The sequence below is a fragment of the Oxyura jamaicensis genome (genome assembly GCF_011077185.1).
Source record: "Oxyura jamaicensis isolate SHBP4307 breed ruddy duck chromosome Z unlocalized genomic scaffold, BPBGC_Ojam_1.0 oxyZ_random_OJ72400, whole genome shotgun sequence".
NCBI classification, from domain to species: Eukaryota; Metazoa; Chordata; class Aves; order Anseriformes; family Anatidae; genus Oxyura; species Oxyura jamaicensis.
In genome coordinates this window covers 306,604-321,313 of record NW_023305602.1, presented here as the reverse complement: position 1 = coordinate 321,313, position 14,710 = coordinate 306,604, and the positions used below count along the sequence as shown (strand labels likewise).

At 50.9% G+C, this 14,710-nt stretch overlaps 1 protein-coding gene and 1 long non-coding RNA gene across 2 annotated transcripts in view; one reads left to right on the top strand and one right to left on the bottom strand.

Annotated features, from left to right (window-relative positions):
- The window catches only part of LOC118158714 (CUGBP Elav-like family member 4), a 926,766-nt gene that overhangs the window by 625,507 nt on the left and 286,549 nt on the right, over nucleotides 1–14,710 (top strand). The gene's annotated exons all lie outside the window — the stretch shown is intronic.
- On the bottom strand, nucleotides 11,850–13,007 carry LOC118158719. Its single transcript, XR_004746884.1, has 2 exons — nucleotides 12,757–13,007; nucleotides 11,850–12,321 (listed from the first exon to the last, which is right to left on the bottom strand). It is a non-coding gene; the product is annotated as an uncharacterized LOC118158719 (long non-coding RNA).

Here is a 14,710-nt window from a genome sequence, read left to right as displayed (position 1 = left end):
TAATTGCTGCAGAGCACTGCTTATACTAAGCCAAGGACTTTTCAGCTTCTCACTCTGTCCTGCCAGCGGGCAGGCTGGGGGTGCAGCAAGAGCTGGGAGGGGACAGACCCAGGACAGCTGACCCAAACTGGCCAAAGGGGTATTCCATACCATCTGACGTCATGCTGAACAATATATAGGGGTGGCTAGCCGGGGTGGGGGGCCGGCTGCTTGGGGTTGGGCTGGGCATCGGTCAGCATTGGGTGGTGAGCAATTGCATTGTGCATCACTTGTTTGTACATATTGCTGCTGCCATCGGCTGGAGGCAGAGACGCTGCGTGCGTGAGGTGCGAGCAGGTGGATGACCTGATCCGCATGGTGGCGGAGCTCAAGGAGGAGGTGGAGAGGTTGAGGGCCATCAGGGAGTGTGAGCGGGAGATAGACTTGTGGAGTAACTCCCTGCAGGGCCTCAAGGAGAGGTACCGGGCTGAGACACCCCAAATGGGGGTGGAGCCCCTGCCTTGTCGCCATCGGGCAGAGGGAGGGGATCTGGGAGTTGAGGAGGAATGGACACAGGTCCCTGCTCGACATGGCAGGCGATGCCCTCCCCTTCCGGCCCCACCTTCCCAGGTGCCCTTACGCAACAGGTTTGAGGCCCTGGAGACTGAGAGATCAACAGCAACTGAGGAAGAGGTAGAAAGTGTTCCCAGGAGGATGCCTAGGGCGAGGAGGTCGACTCCACGCCTCAGGACTGCCTCCATCAAGAAAGAAAGAAGGGTGATTGTTGTGGGAGACTCTATCCTTAGGGGAACAGAGGGCCCTATTTGTCGGCCTGACCCTACCCGTAGGGAAGTCTGCTGCCTCCCTGGGGCCAGGGTCAGGGACGTTGCCAGGAAGCTTCCCAACCTTGTTCGCCCCTCTGATTATTATCCTCTTCTGATAGTCCAGGCGGGCAGTGACGACATTGAAGACAGAAGCCTGAAGGCAATCAAAAGAGACTTTAGGGGGCTGGGACGGTTAGTGGACGGAGCGGGAGTGCAGGTAGTGCTTTCGTCCATCCCTACGGTGACAGGGAGGGGTACGGAGAGGACCAGGAAAGCCCACCTGTTGAACACGTGGCTCCGGGGCTGGTGCCAACGCAGAGATCTTGGGTTTTTCGACCATGGGGCAGTTTATTCAGCACCTGGTCTGATGGCCGTAGACGGGTCCCTATCCTTTAGGGGAAAAAGGATCCTTGGCCAGGAGCTGGCGGGGCTCATTGATAGGGCTTTAAACTAGGTAAGAAGGGGGATGGGGGTGAAGCAAGGATTATTGGAGCTGTGCCAGGGGGAACAATAGCAAGGCCGGGGAATAAGGTAATGGCCTAGCTGAAGTGCATCTACACCAATGCACGCAGCATGGGTAACAAACAGGAGGAGCTGGAAGCCATCGTGCAGTGGGCAGGCTACGACTTGGTTGCCATCACGGAAATGTGGTGGGACCAGTCTCATGACTGGAGTGCTGCGATGCCTGGCTATAGGCTCTTCAGAAGGGACAGACAGCACAGAAGGGGTGGCGGTGTGGCTCTCTATATTAGAGAGTCTTTCGATGTTGTAAAACTCGAGGCTAGGAATGACAAGATCGAGTCCCTTTGGGTTAGGATCGGCAGGGACAACAAGGCTAGCGTCCTGGTCGGGGTCTGTTACAGACCGCCGAACCAGGACGAGGAGACGGATGAGGAGTTCTACAGGCAGCTGGCAGAAGTTGAGAAATCGTCAGCGCTTGTACTCGTGGGGGACTTCAACTTCCCTGACATATCCTGGAAGCACAACACAGCCCAGAGAAAGCAGTCTAGGAGGTTTCTGGAGAAAGTGGAAGATAGCTTCCTGACGCAGCTGATTAGTGAGCCTACCAGGGGTGGTGCCCCGCTAGACCTTCTCTTCACAAACAGAGAAGGACTGGTGGAGGATGTGATTGTCGGGAGCTGTCTTGGGCAGAGTGACCACGAAATGGTGGAGTTCACTATTCTTGGCGAGGCCAGGAAGGGAACCAGTAAAACCACTGTACTGGACTTTCGGAGAGCTGACTTTGGGCTGCTCAGGACACTGGTTGGTAGAGTCCCTTGGGAGGCGGTTCTGAAGGGCAGAGGGGTCCAGGAAGGCTGGGCGCTCTTCAAGAGGCAAATCCTAATGGCGCAGGAGCGGTCTGTTCCCATGTGCCACTAGGGAGGACTATAAGGATGTAGCGAGGCTGTGCAGGGACAAAATTAGGAAGGCCAAAGCTCATCTGGAGCTCAATCTGGCTACTGCCGTTAAAGATAACAAAAAACGCTTTTATAAATACATCAACACAAAAAGGAGGACAAAGGAGAATCTCCATCCTTTACTGGATGCAGGGGGAAACTTAGTTACAAGAGATGAGGAAAAGGCGGAGGTGCTCAATGCCTTCTTTGCCTCAGTCTTTAGCGGCAATACCGGTTGTTCTCTGGATTCCCAGTACCCTGAGCTGGTGGAAGGGGATGGGGAGCAGGATGTGGCCCTCACCATCCACGAAGAACTGGTTGGTGACCTGCTACGGCACTTGGATGTGCACAAGTCGATGGGGCCGGATGGGATCCACCCAAGGGTACTGAGAGAACTGGCAGAGGAGCTGGCCAAGCCACTGTCCATCATTTATCAGCAGTCCTGGCTATCGGGGGAGGTCCCAGCTGACTGGCGGCTAGCGAATGTGACGCCCATCTACAAGAAGGGCCGGAGGGCTGACCCGGGGAACTACAGGCCTGTCAGTTTGACCTCAGTACCAGGGAAGCTCATGGAGCAGATTCTCTTGGGAGTCATCATGCGGCACTTGAAGGGCAAGCAGGCGATCAGGCCCAGTCAGCATGGGTTTATGGAAGGCAGGTCCTGCTTGACGAACCTGATCTCCTTCTATGACAAAGTGTTGCGCTGGGTGGATGAGGGAAAGGCTGTGGATGTGGTCTACCTTGACTTCAGCAAGGCTTTTGACACCGTCTCCCACAGCATTCTCCTCAAGAAACTGGCTGCTCTTGGCTTGGACTGGCGCACGCTTCGTTGGGTTAGAAACTGGCTGGATAGCCGGGCCCAGAGAGTTGTGGTAAATGGAGTCAAATCCAGTTGGAGGCCAGTCACTAGTGGCGTCCCCCAGGGCTCGGTGCTGGGGCCGGTCCTCTTTAACATCTTCATCAATGATCTGGACGAGGGCATTGAGTGCACCCTCAGTAAGTTTGCAGATGACACCAAGTTAGGTGCGTGTGTCGATCTGCTCGAGGGTAGGAAGGCTCTGCAGGAGGATCTGGATAGGCTGCACCGATGGGCTGGGGTCAACTGCATGAAGTTTAACAAGGCCAAGTGCCGGGTCCTGCACCTGGGGCGTAATAATCCCAAGCAGAGCTACAGGCTGGGAGATGAGTGGTTGGAGAGCTGCCAGGCAGGGAAGGACCTGGGAGTGATAGTGGACAGTCGGCTGAATATGAGCCAGCAGTGTGCTCAGGTGGCCAAGAAGGCCAACGGCATCCTGGCTTGTATCAGAAATAGTGTGACCAGCAGGGCTAGGGAGGTGATTGTCCCCCTGTACTCGGCTCTGGTGAGGCCGCACCTCGAGTACTGTGTTCAGTTTTGGGCCCCTCGCTACAAGAAGGACATCGAGGTGCTTGAGCGGGTCCAAAGAAGGGCGACGAAGCTGGTGAGGAGCCTGGAGAACAAGTCCTACGAGGAGCGGCTGAAGGAGCTGGGCTTATTCAGCCTGGAGAAGAGGAGGCTCAGGGGCGACCTTATCGCTCTCTACAGATACCTTAAAGGAGGCTGTAGAGAGGTGGGGGTTGGCCTGTTCTCCCACGTGCCTGGTGACAGGACGAGGGGGAATGGGCTAAAGTTGCGCCAGGGGAGTTTTAGGTTAGATGTTAGGAAGAGCTTCTTTACTGAAAGGGTTGTGAGGCATTGGAACAGGCTGCCCAGGGAGGTGGTGGAGTCACCATCCCTGGAAGTCTTCAAAAGACGTTTAGATGTAGAGCTTAGGGATATGGTTTAGTGGGGACTGTTAGTGTTAGGTTAGAGGTTGGACTCGATGATCTTGAGGTCTCTTCCAACCTAGAAATTCTGTGATTCTGTGATTCTGTGATATTATTATTATTATCATTATTATTTTCTATCTTAATAAACTGTCTTTATCTCAACTCACAGGCTTCACTTTCCCGTTTCTCTCCCCCATCCCAGAGAGGGAGGGGGGAGGGTGAGCGAACGGCTCTGTGGTGTTTAGCTGCCAGCCAGGTTAAACCACAACATCGAGCATACAGCTCACAAGCCTGAGCTGACCGTGATGGACTCAAAGGTCCTGATTCCACAGGTTCTAGGTCCTTATTAATTATTGGATATCCTGATTTGACCATTTTATCACATAGTACTGAACCATTTTTAATTTGCTCCCTTTTCTCTGGTCCCGGGTCTTCAATTTTGTCTGACCCATCTAGGAATTTTACTGTGGCAATTCCTACAGCCCTTGGTTACCTAGTAAGAGTGTCTTGCAGGGGGTTTAGGACCTATCACCCACCCACGAATCCTATAGGAATCGCTTCGGTCCTTCACCGGCCAAGTCCCTCGCGGGAGATTGGAACCGCGGTTAGAAGACCTCCACACTCGCTTCGGAACTAGGTTCCATCTCAGTCACACTCTTACACACACAGGCAACCGAATCCCACCCAACCGAACAGTATACACCTTAAATATTTATTACTCTGTCGTCTTCGTTCAGATCTTCGCGCACAGAATTACGGGCAAAATACAATGCTGCAGCCGACAAGGGAGCTCATAGAAAAATGAAATTCTTTGCTTGCCTTTATTCAGGTTCAGGATGGTGTTAGTCCCGACCTGACTCGAACAGAAGCCACCAAATGGTGGGGCGCCTTTCCTAGATCCAGTCAGAATTCAGGAACCAAGACCATCCCAGATGAGCCCCCAATTGTGATAAATGATTAAGTCCCAAATAAGATTTTTGTGATTTATTAAGCGAATAGAGGCAAGCAAACAGCGCTGGGTGCACCGGGAGTCTCTGCTCTACCAGGACGCACACCTATTAAATCAGGTGGTTGATTTTTATGCTCCTAGACTAATACATATTCATCACTATTCCTAGAAAAGGCAGGGTTATTATAATTAGTTCCCGGAATCCAAACCCTCTCTGGACGCATGCGTATCAGTCTCTGGTGGTCTTTCTGGGGGTCTCTTGTGCTGAAGGTTCGTACTCTTCCTCCCAGGCTTTGTCCTTCAGTCATCCTTCAACTCCCCCTTTCTCCTTATTTGGTGGATCTCTTTGCTGGATATCGGAGGCTTGGGCAGCGTCCCATGCAAAAGTCAGCAGTTTCCTAAAAAAACTCCTTGGTCCTCTTATCTCCGAGACTAGAGTCTCAATGTTCGCCCTTCAAACCCTCTATTTACACAAATTGCTGGACTGTTCCCTTGCATGATACAAGAACTATGTACACTAATCACTCTGTTTTTCTTAAATAGGTTATATTTCATCATGCAGCCCTAGCTTTGTTCCATACTGACACGAATCAAATGAACACATTTCACACCAGTTGAGTCTCACTGTAAATTTGTGCCCATTTCTCTGTATCTATTTCTCTGTAAGACCCCAATTCACATTTATATTAAGGCTCCCCTAAGTCATACTGTATGTGTAAAAGGGACATAAAATAAGTGCAAATGCCATTAGAGTGCATTTACTGATCTAACACATTTCCTGTGATCATTTTCATTACCACGTTTTGAAATGCTCCTCTCTGGCTCTACCTGTGGCTTAATGACTACATGGAGGCCAGGGTTCTTTAAGGATCCATAACTTCAACTTCCTTTATTGAGGACAGGCTCCCTTCTTATACCATTCGCTCTACAGCAGTACTTTTCCACTAACTATTCATTGGTCAACAACTTTGCCAGCTGTGGTGGTTTCACTCGGGTGGGCAGACAAGTTCCACCATGGCTGCACTCTCACTCCCCCTCCTCAAAGGGAAAGGGGGAGAAAATACAATGAAAAGGGCTCAAGGGTTGAGATAAGGACGAGGAGATAACAATTATTGTGACAGGCAAAACAGACTCAGAGAAGGGAGACAGTAAGATTTATTGCCTATTACTAACAAGCTAGAGAAGTGAGAAACAAAGGAAAGAAACCAAAAATGTCTTCCCCCCATCCACCCTCTTCCACCTCCTCCCCCCGAGTGGTGCAGGGGAAGGAGAGAATGGGAGTTGTGGACAGTCTATAGAACTTTGTCTCCGCCGCTCCTTCTCGATCACTCTTGTCCCCTGTGCCGTGGGGTCCCTCCCACGGGATGCAGTCCTTGTTGAACTGATCCTGCGTGGGCTTCCCACAGGCAGCAGCTCTTCAAGAACTTCTCCAGATATGGGTCCGTACCACGGGGTCCATCCCTCAGGAGCAAACTGCTCCAACCTGGGTCCCCCACGGGCAGCAGCTCCTGCCAGGTCACCTACTCCTGCGTGGGCTCCTCTCCACGGACTACAGTTCTGGCCTGGAATCTGCTCTGGCGGGGTCCTCCACATGCCACAGCCTCCATCAGTGCAGGTCCACCTGCTCCACCGTGGTCTCCTGCACGGGCCGCAGAGTGGATCCCTGCTCCACTGTGGTACTCCATGGGCTGCAGGGGGATAGCCTGCTTCACCATGGTCCTCACCACAGGCTGCAGGGGACTTCTGCTCTGGCGTCTGGAGCACCTCTCCCCCTCCTTCTACACTGACCTTGGCGCCTGCAAGGCTGTTCCTCACTCCTCTCACTCTCCCAGATGCTGTGTAGCAGCGTTTTTTTGTTGTTGTTGTTTGTTTGTTCTTCCCTTTCTTAAATATGGTCTCACAGAGGCGCAAAACAACATCGCTTATTGGCTTGGCTCTGGTTAGTAGCGGGGCCCTTACCTAACATGGGGCAGCTTCTAGATCCTTCTCACAGAAACCAGCCCTATGGCCCCCTGCTACCAAAACCTTGCCACGTAAACCCACTACACCAGGCAACCACGAACACCCAGCAACTTCCATGTCTTAACAGCTGGAGAACAAGCAGTCTGAGACAGCAAGGTATCTCTTGAATCACCCTTCTTAGTTCCTTCTAAACTCTTTACATTCCTGATGGCCTCATTGTTAAGAGTCCGATATTATCACCAAACATGGGGCTTGTCAACCCCCATGGCCACACTCCCACATCTACCCCTCTCTTTTTTATTCAAGGATGGCAGTGTGTGATGGTGAACAACCAGCTCATGGAGCCTCCAGTTTGCAGAACCAGTTGATAATAGCTAAAATATCATAGGGGAATCATTGAAATGTTGGTAGAAAGGGGCCTCTGATGGTATATGGTCCAGCCTTCCCTTCAAAGCAGGGTTGTCACCCACACGTGGCCAGGGTGGTGGTGGCTTGGTCTGGCTGTGTCTCAGGAACACCTGGATGGGATGTACAGAGTTCCCAGACGTCTGACAGAAATCCAGTAAGTGGTTTTTTGTTTGTTGGTTTTTTTTTGCTTGTTTTTTTTTTTTTTTCTTTTGTTTTTTTGTTTTGTTTTGTTTTGTTTTGTTTTGTTTTGTTTGTTTGTTTTTAACCTGAGATTTCTTCATCAGGTCTCCCAGGGGCAACCTGGAGATGGGGAGCCCAGGGCACATCAAGATTCAGTGTCCCTCAGTGAAGCCATACTCAAACCACGCAGGGCAGGCATGAGGTGAGATGTTGCCTTCAGTGCAGGGAAGCCTATGTGGGCACAACTGAGCTGTCCCTTCAGCATCACAAGGGTACCACAGGCAGCTGAGCTCAGGACAGACCAACACCTAGTGGTGACACCTTCAGCACTTCAGTGGCATTTTTGCACCTTCCACTGCCATTCGTGCTGCTGCAGTTGTACAGCTAACACCCAGGCTAGGGAGTTTAGGACTAGCTCTACTCAGTAGACTCACCTTTTAGAGCTTAATTTTTATTTATGATCTGTGGGAATGTGTTCCTATGACCCCAGAGCCTTCTCTTCACACTGAAGTTGTCTTCCCTTCACTTTCTAGCACATTCAAGTGGTACAGACTCCTGCTGGAGCAAGAGTATGAAAAGCCTTTAAGCCAGTACCTCTGTGTTTTGCTGCTATCATTTAACTGCTAACAAAACCAGAACATTCCCCAAATAGCTGCCCAAGTACGAAGCTGCAAAAAGGGAAGGATACAGATACTTCTTGTCATCACAAGCCTTAAAGGGAGCTAACTACACACCTTCAACCTTAATTGCAGCAGTTTCTGCTATATGTTCAGCCTCTGTGGGTTGGTGCATTTACCCAAACAGCAAGCTGAGTAGAAATTGGTTCAGTCTTAACCAAAGGAACCATAGCTGTTGTTTATAACCTGTCTGCACTGTGTGTGGCCGTGGATGTGTGTAAACCAGTACAGTGTCCAGGACAGCTGGACTTCAGTTGGATTTTTAACTGAGACCATGAAAGAAGAAGGGTTGTTTTTCATCTCCCTGGGAGATGTTATAAAGGCAATCTTTTGTCTCATCAAGTGCAGCAGGTTCCTCAGTGTCCTTCTGGTTTTGATGCATGTTTACCTGCAAGTCCTCAAACATCTGGGGCAAGTGAAAGCAAATGTGGAAGTAGTTCCTGTTCACGTCAGCAATTCAGGCACTGAAAACGCCTTTCGGAGATGCTTGCAGGCTGGCCCACATATATAGCAGAGGTGATGGTGTGTGATTACCAAGCAGCAGCTTGAGGAGGTCCTATTTGCCTGTCAGGATATTCAGTGACAAGTTTCTCCATGTAGTGATAACAGGGGATGGTATTACCTGTTCTAGGGCTTGTATCTTGATGCCCTTGCTAGGGCATCAGTCACAGAAGCCCAGTGTCTGAGCTTCTGTGACTGATGCATTTTTATTTCTAACCCCTGCATGCTTCACACAGAATCACAGAATTGTAGGGGTTGGAAGGGACCTCGAAAGATCATCAGGTCTAACCCCCCTGCCAAAGCAGGTCCTTCTCCTCAGAGCTCCCCTACAGCAGGTCTTCCCCAGCCTGTACTGATACAAATGGTTGTTCCTTCCCAGGTGCAGGACTCTACACTTGCTCTTGTGGTTTCTTCTTCATTTGGTTTCTTCCTGCCCAGCTCTCCAGCCTGTCCAGGTCTCGCTGAATGGCAGCACAGCCTTCTGGCATGTCGGCCACTCCTCCCAGCTTTGTATCATCGGCGTACTTGCTGAAGGTGGACACTATTGCCTCATCAAGGTCGTTGAGGAAGATGTTGAACAAGACCAGACCCAGCACCAACCCCTGGGGAACACCGCTAGTCACAGGTCTCCAGCCAGACTCTGCACTGCCGATCACCACCCTCTGAGCTCAGCCAGTCAGCCAGTTCTCAACCCACCTTACTGTCCACTCTATCCCACACATTCTCAGCTTTGCTAGCAGGATGTCGTGGGAGACAGTATCAGAAGCCTTGCTCAGGTCAAGGTAGATGACAGCCACTGTTCTCCCCCCATCTACCCATCTGGTGATGCCATCATAGAAGGCAATGAGGTCGGTTGATTTCCCCTTGGTGAATGCATGCTGACTACTCCTCATAACCTTCTTCTCTTCCAATGGCTTGGAGATGGAATCCGGAACAAGCTGTTCCAACACCTTTCCAGGGACAGAGGTGAGACTGACTGGCCTGTAGTTTCCCGGATCCTCCTTCTTGCCCTTCTTGAAGACCGGAGTGACATTGGCTGTCCTCCAGTCTTCAGGCACCTCTGCTGTTCTCCAGGACCTTTCAAAGATGATAGAGAGTGGTTTGGCGATCACCTCTGCCAGCTCCCTTAGCACACGTGGATGCATCCCATCGGGGCCCATGGATTTGTGTGCGTTGAGCCCACTCAGATGCTCCTGAACCACTCTCTCATCAACCAGAGGGGAGACCTCCATTTCCCAGACCCTTTGTCCTCCCTCCAGGGTCGAGGAGTCCCGGGGAGGAGTCCTTGAAGCAAAGACCGAAGCAAAGAAAAAATTCAGTATCTCCGCCTTCTCAGCGTCTCCCGTTACTAGGACACCCCCCTTGTTCAGCAAGGGACACACATTATCCCTAGTCTTCCTTTTACTGTTTACACACTTAAAAAAAACCTTCTTATTATCCTTTATCTCTTTTGCAAGCCTCATCCCTAGGTGGGCTTTAGCCTTCCTTGTCGCATCCCTGCAGGCACTGACAGCACTCCTATACTCCTCCCAAGAGGATAGGCCCTTTTTCCACATTTCATAGGCCTTCTTCTTCCTTTTGATCTTGTTGATGAGCTCCTTGCTCATCCACGCTGGTCTCCCGCCCCCCTTCCCCGATTTCCTACTCTTCGAGATGCACCGATCCTGAGCTTGGAAGAAGTGCTGTTTAAATGTTGCCCAGCTCTCACAAGCACCCTTGCCTTCTAGCAATCTAGCCCATGAGAGACCCCCAGGTAGGTCCCGGAAGAGGTCAAAGTTGGCTCTCCAGAAGTCCAGGGTAGCAGTACTAATTTTTGCCTTACTTCTTCCACCAAGTTCTATCTTGAACTCCACCACCTCATGGTCGCTGCATCCCAAGCTGCCCCCAACCTTCACATCCCTAACAAGCCCATCCCTGTTGGTAGGAACAAGGTCCAGAAGCACCCCTGCCTCGTCGGCTCCTCCACCCCTGTGTCAGAAAATGATCTTCAACGCATTGTAGGAACCGCTTGGATTGCGCATGCCTGGCCGAGTTCCTTACCCAACAGATGTCTGGATAATTAAATTGCCCATGAGAACCAGTCCCCGGGATCACAAGGCTACTTCCAGCTGCTTGTAGAAGGACTTGTCAACCTCCTCCTTCTGATCTGGTGACCTGTAGTACACCCTCACAACAGTGTCCCCCATAGCAGCCCACCCTTTAATTCTCACCCACAAGCTCTCCACTTGTTCTTCACCCTCCCCCAGGTGGAGCTGGGTACATTCTAATTGCTCCCTCACATAATGGCCAACTCCTCTCCCTGGCTTCCCCAGCTTGTCTTTCCTAAAAAGGACATAGCTCTCCATGACAGTGTTCCAGTCATGCGAGCTGTCCCACCACGTCTCTGTGATAGCAATGAAATTGTGGCCCTGTGACCGTACACAGATCTCGAGCTCATCCTGTTTATTTCCCATGCTTCGCACATTGGTATACAGGCACTTTAGGGAAGCAGGAGGCTCAGTTTCCCATAGAGGGACACAAGAAGAAGATTCCGGATGGGGCATCGGGAATATTACCTTCTCTGAGGAGTCCTCGGAAGATCCTATGGGAGAGCTCAGAGGTTTTTCCCTACTATATTCAACAGTGACAACATCCCCCAGCCCTTCTCTGTCTTACTCCCCTCCCTTCCCCCGTCGAACCTAGTTTAAAGCCCTGGTAATCAGTCCAGAGAGCTTGCTCCCCAGTACACTTGTGCCCCACTTGCTGAGTTGGAGTCCGTCAGCAGCCCACATACCTGGCTTCTCAAAGGCCTGCCCAAGATCAAAATACCCAAAGCCTTGATCTGGACACCACCCCCTCAGCCAGTCATTTACCTGTCCTGTTCTCCTCCTTCTTTCTGGGTCCTGGTCACCCATCAGGAGGACAGATGAGAACACTACCTGCACCCCCAATCCCTTCAACATCCTTCCCAGGGATGCAAAGTCCTTTTCAATATTACTCATTTTCCTTGTTGCAGCTTCCCGGGATCCAGCCTGAATGATGATAAGAGGATAGTAGTCCTCTGGTTTAATGAGCTGCGGCAGAGCCTTCCTGAAGTTTCTGACATGTGCCCCAGGAAGACAACACACCTCTCTGGAGAGGTTATCCAGAGAGCAAACAAGAGCCTTGGTGCCCCCAGCAAGGAGTCTCCCATCACTAAGACTCTCTGCCCTTTTTTTGTGACACTAGTTTGGATGCAGTGCCCTGTCCGGCCCCGCACCCTATGCTTGGTACTTCCCTTGACCTTGACGTGCTTCTCAGGGCCCGGGTTCTGACTACTGTCCAGACCCTCATCCTTTTCCTGCCCGAGAGCCTCCAATCTATTACCCAGGGACACCGTGGGGGTTGGTGGCACCATGGGTGTTGTGGGCAGATGCCTCCTTCTGCTTTGAACTGAGACAAGGGTCCAGCCCCTTTCCTCTCATGGGCAGTCAAGTTCTCTGTTCTGCAGGTGAGCAGCTGGATCAGCTACTCCCCCTTGCAGGGACTTAGGAGGGCACTGCTGGGCCTCATCAAGGGCAGGTTGACACTTCCTATCTGTCACCCTCAGAGACTCCCAGGAGCCCCTCAGGCTACCGTTTTCTCTCTGCAGCCTGGCCATCTGCTCAAGCAGTTCCTTGAGCAGGGCACACCTGCACCTGTGGTGTAACAACCACACGGACACCAGGGTTCTTTTAGGATCAGTAACTGCTGCTACTTTATTGATGACATAACTTCATTCTCTCTTGCTGAGGGCCTAACTTCATCTCTCATATTGAGGGCATAACTTCATTATCCTTGTTGCCTCCCCATCTTGAGGACAGGCTCTCTTCTTATACCATTTGCGCCACAGCAGTACTTTTCCACTAACTATTCATTGGTCAACAACTTTGCCCAGCAACAGCAAACACCCAGCAACTTCCATGCCTTAACGGCTGGAGAACAAGCAACCTGAGATGGCAAGGCGTCTCCTGAATCACCCTTCTTTGTTCCCTCTAAACTCTTTACATTCCTGATGGCCTGATCGTTACTAGTCCGATGTTATCACCGACCATGGGGCTTGTCGACCCCCATGGCCACACTCCCACATGCACCCACGACAGCCCTCTCTTCCCTCAGGACTCAGGGGGGCCTCCAGATTCCAGAGCTCCCCACAGTCTCCAGTCTGGACTGCCACTTCACCCCTCAGGGGATCCACCTGGGTGCCCACATGAGCCCAGAGAGGCCGTGTCCCCTCAGTTTGGGTTGCCGCCTCGACCTGGCCGCTGTGACGGGTGCCCACCATGGTGAATTCTAAGTTGTAAGAGGCAGAGTTCCCAGAGGAGAGGAGAGGAGAGGAAGAGAAAGGGAGGTGGGAAAGGGAGGAGAGGATTCTCCCTGCGCTCCTCCCTGCCCTGTGCGAACTGTCTGGTTCTGTCCTGTTTGCGTGTCCTGTTCTAACTGCCAAGCCAGTCCTGCTTGCACGTCCTGTTCGTGGCGCTCCCTAGGGACTGCTTTGATACCGTCAGGGGGTTGGCTACTGTCACCCCTGGCTCTGCCCTCAGCACGTCAGCGCCCGCGGTGGCACAAGCACAGCTCCTGCCTGCTCGGGGCTGCAGCTCTGACCAAACGGTTCTGTGCCACGTTATTGGGGGTGGTTAGGCTCTGTCCGCCTCCTTGCCAGGAGCCCTCACTGCAGCTGATCTGCGCAAGGTCCTCACTAAAACAAAGATTCCCATTTAGACTCCCATTGCTTCATCTTCACAAATTCCCTGCCAAAACCCAGAGGCTTGACCGTTAGACGTCAAGCCTGCTGCACACACAGTGGATGGGATCCCCTCCCCAGTATCCTAAGACAGTGCCTTTCCTTTCAGCAGTCCTCAGGTGTTGCAGATATCATGCACACTGAATTGTATTAACAAGCCATTAGGAAGTGGAGCAAGACTAAGAGGAAAAGAAGGAAAATCTGGCAAACCATTACCTGATATCACAATTCCATGTACTTCCTAAAAGCTGCTCACAGCTTTATATTTTTCATATGGAATGAGAGCATGCAGCATAAGGAAGTCTAATAAAAGCAGGAGTATTGTCCTGCTTTGGTACTTAAAAATCTGCTTTGCAATGAAGGCTGGGATCATGTCTCTTTGTTTTGCAAGCAAACAGCAGCTTATCCTTCTCAAGCTTAATGTTCTTACTTTCAGAGGGTGGAAGTAATTCTCAGAGAGTTTACAAGAGAAACCTATTCATTAACTTATAAGTTAAAATTAATTAAAAATTGGATTATTTAAGAAATGTAGCATCTGTGCTCACATTCTCTTCAGCCAAATTATGTCAATAAGAGAATAGCTCAGACTTCAAACTTTCCATATAGTTGCAGTTAATTGAATTATTATTCTTGGGGTATTCTTGAAGAAATTAGGAATTAATTAGGCTATGCTATTAACAACTGTATCTGATTGATCTGATGGTATAGCCAACAAACAGGCCAAGGTCAACGGCTTATTCAGCTCTTAAGCTTGATATGATCTCAGAGATGATGCAATGGACCTCATCCCTTCGTTAATTTGCTTGCTGGAGTTCTGCCAGATCTGATGGTAGTTATGTCACATTATTTGGACCAAATCTACCTTTTACTGTACTAAGTCCACTGCTGCATGCCAGGTTGGGCATCTGTGCTTGAGAGACTTTGGGAAGCCCTGCAGCCCACACCACCAGGCAGCGTCGCGGCAGCTCCTTAGCTTTGTCCACAGCTCCTCAGCTATGCCCACAGCTCCCTCAAGTAGTTCAAAACCAGGTTTCCCACTCAGAGAATCACAGAATCACAGAATATACTGCTTTTGAAGTATTGTGGTTTACGCTGGCCAGCAGCTAAACACCACACAGCCATTCGCTCACCCTCCCCCCTCCCTCTCTGGGATGGGGGAGAGAAATGGGAAAGTGGAGCCTGTGAGTTGAGATAAAGACAGTTTATTAAGACAGGAAAGTAATAATAGTAATAATAATAATAGTGTGTATGAAACAAGTGATGCACAATGCAATTGCTCACCACCCAGCCTATCCCTGAGCCGC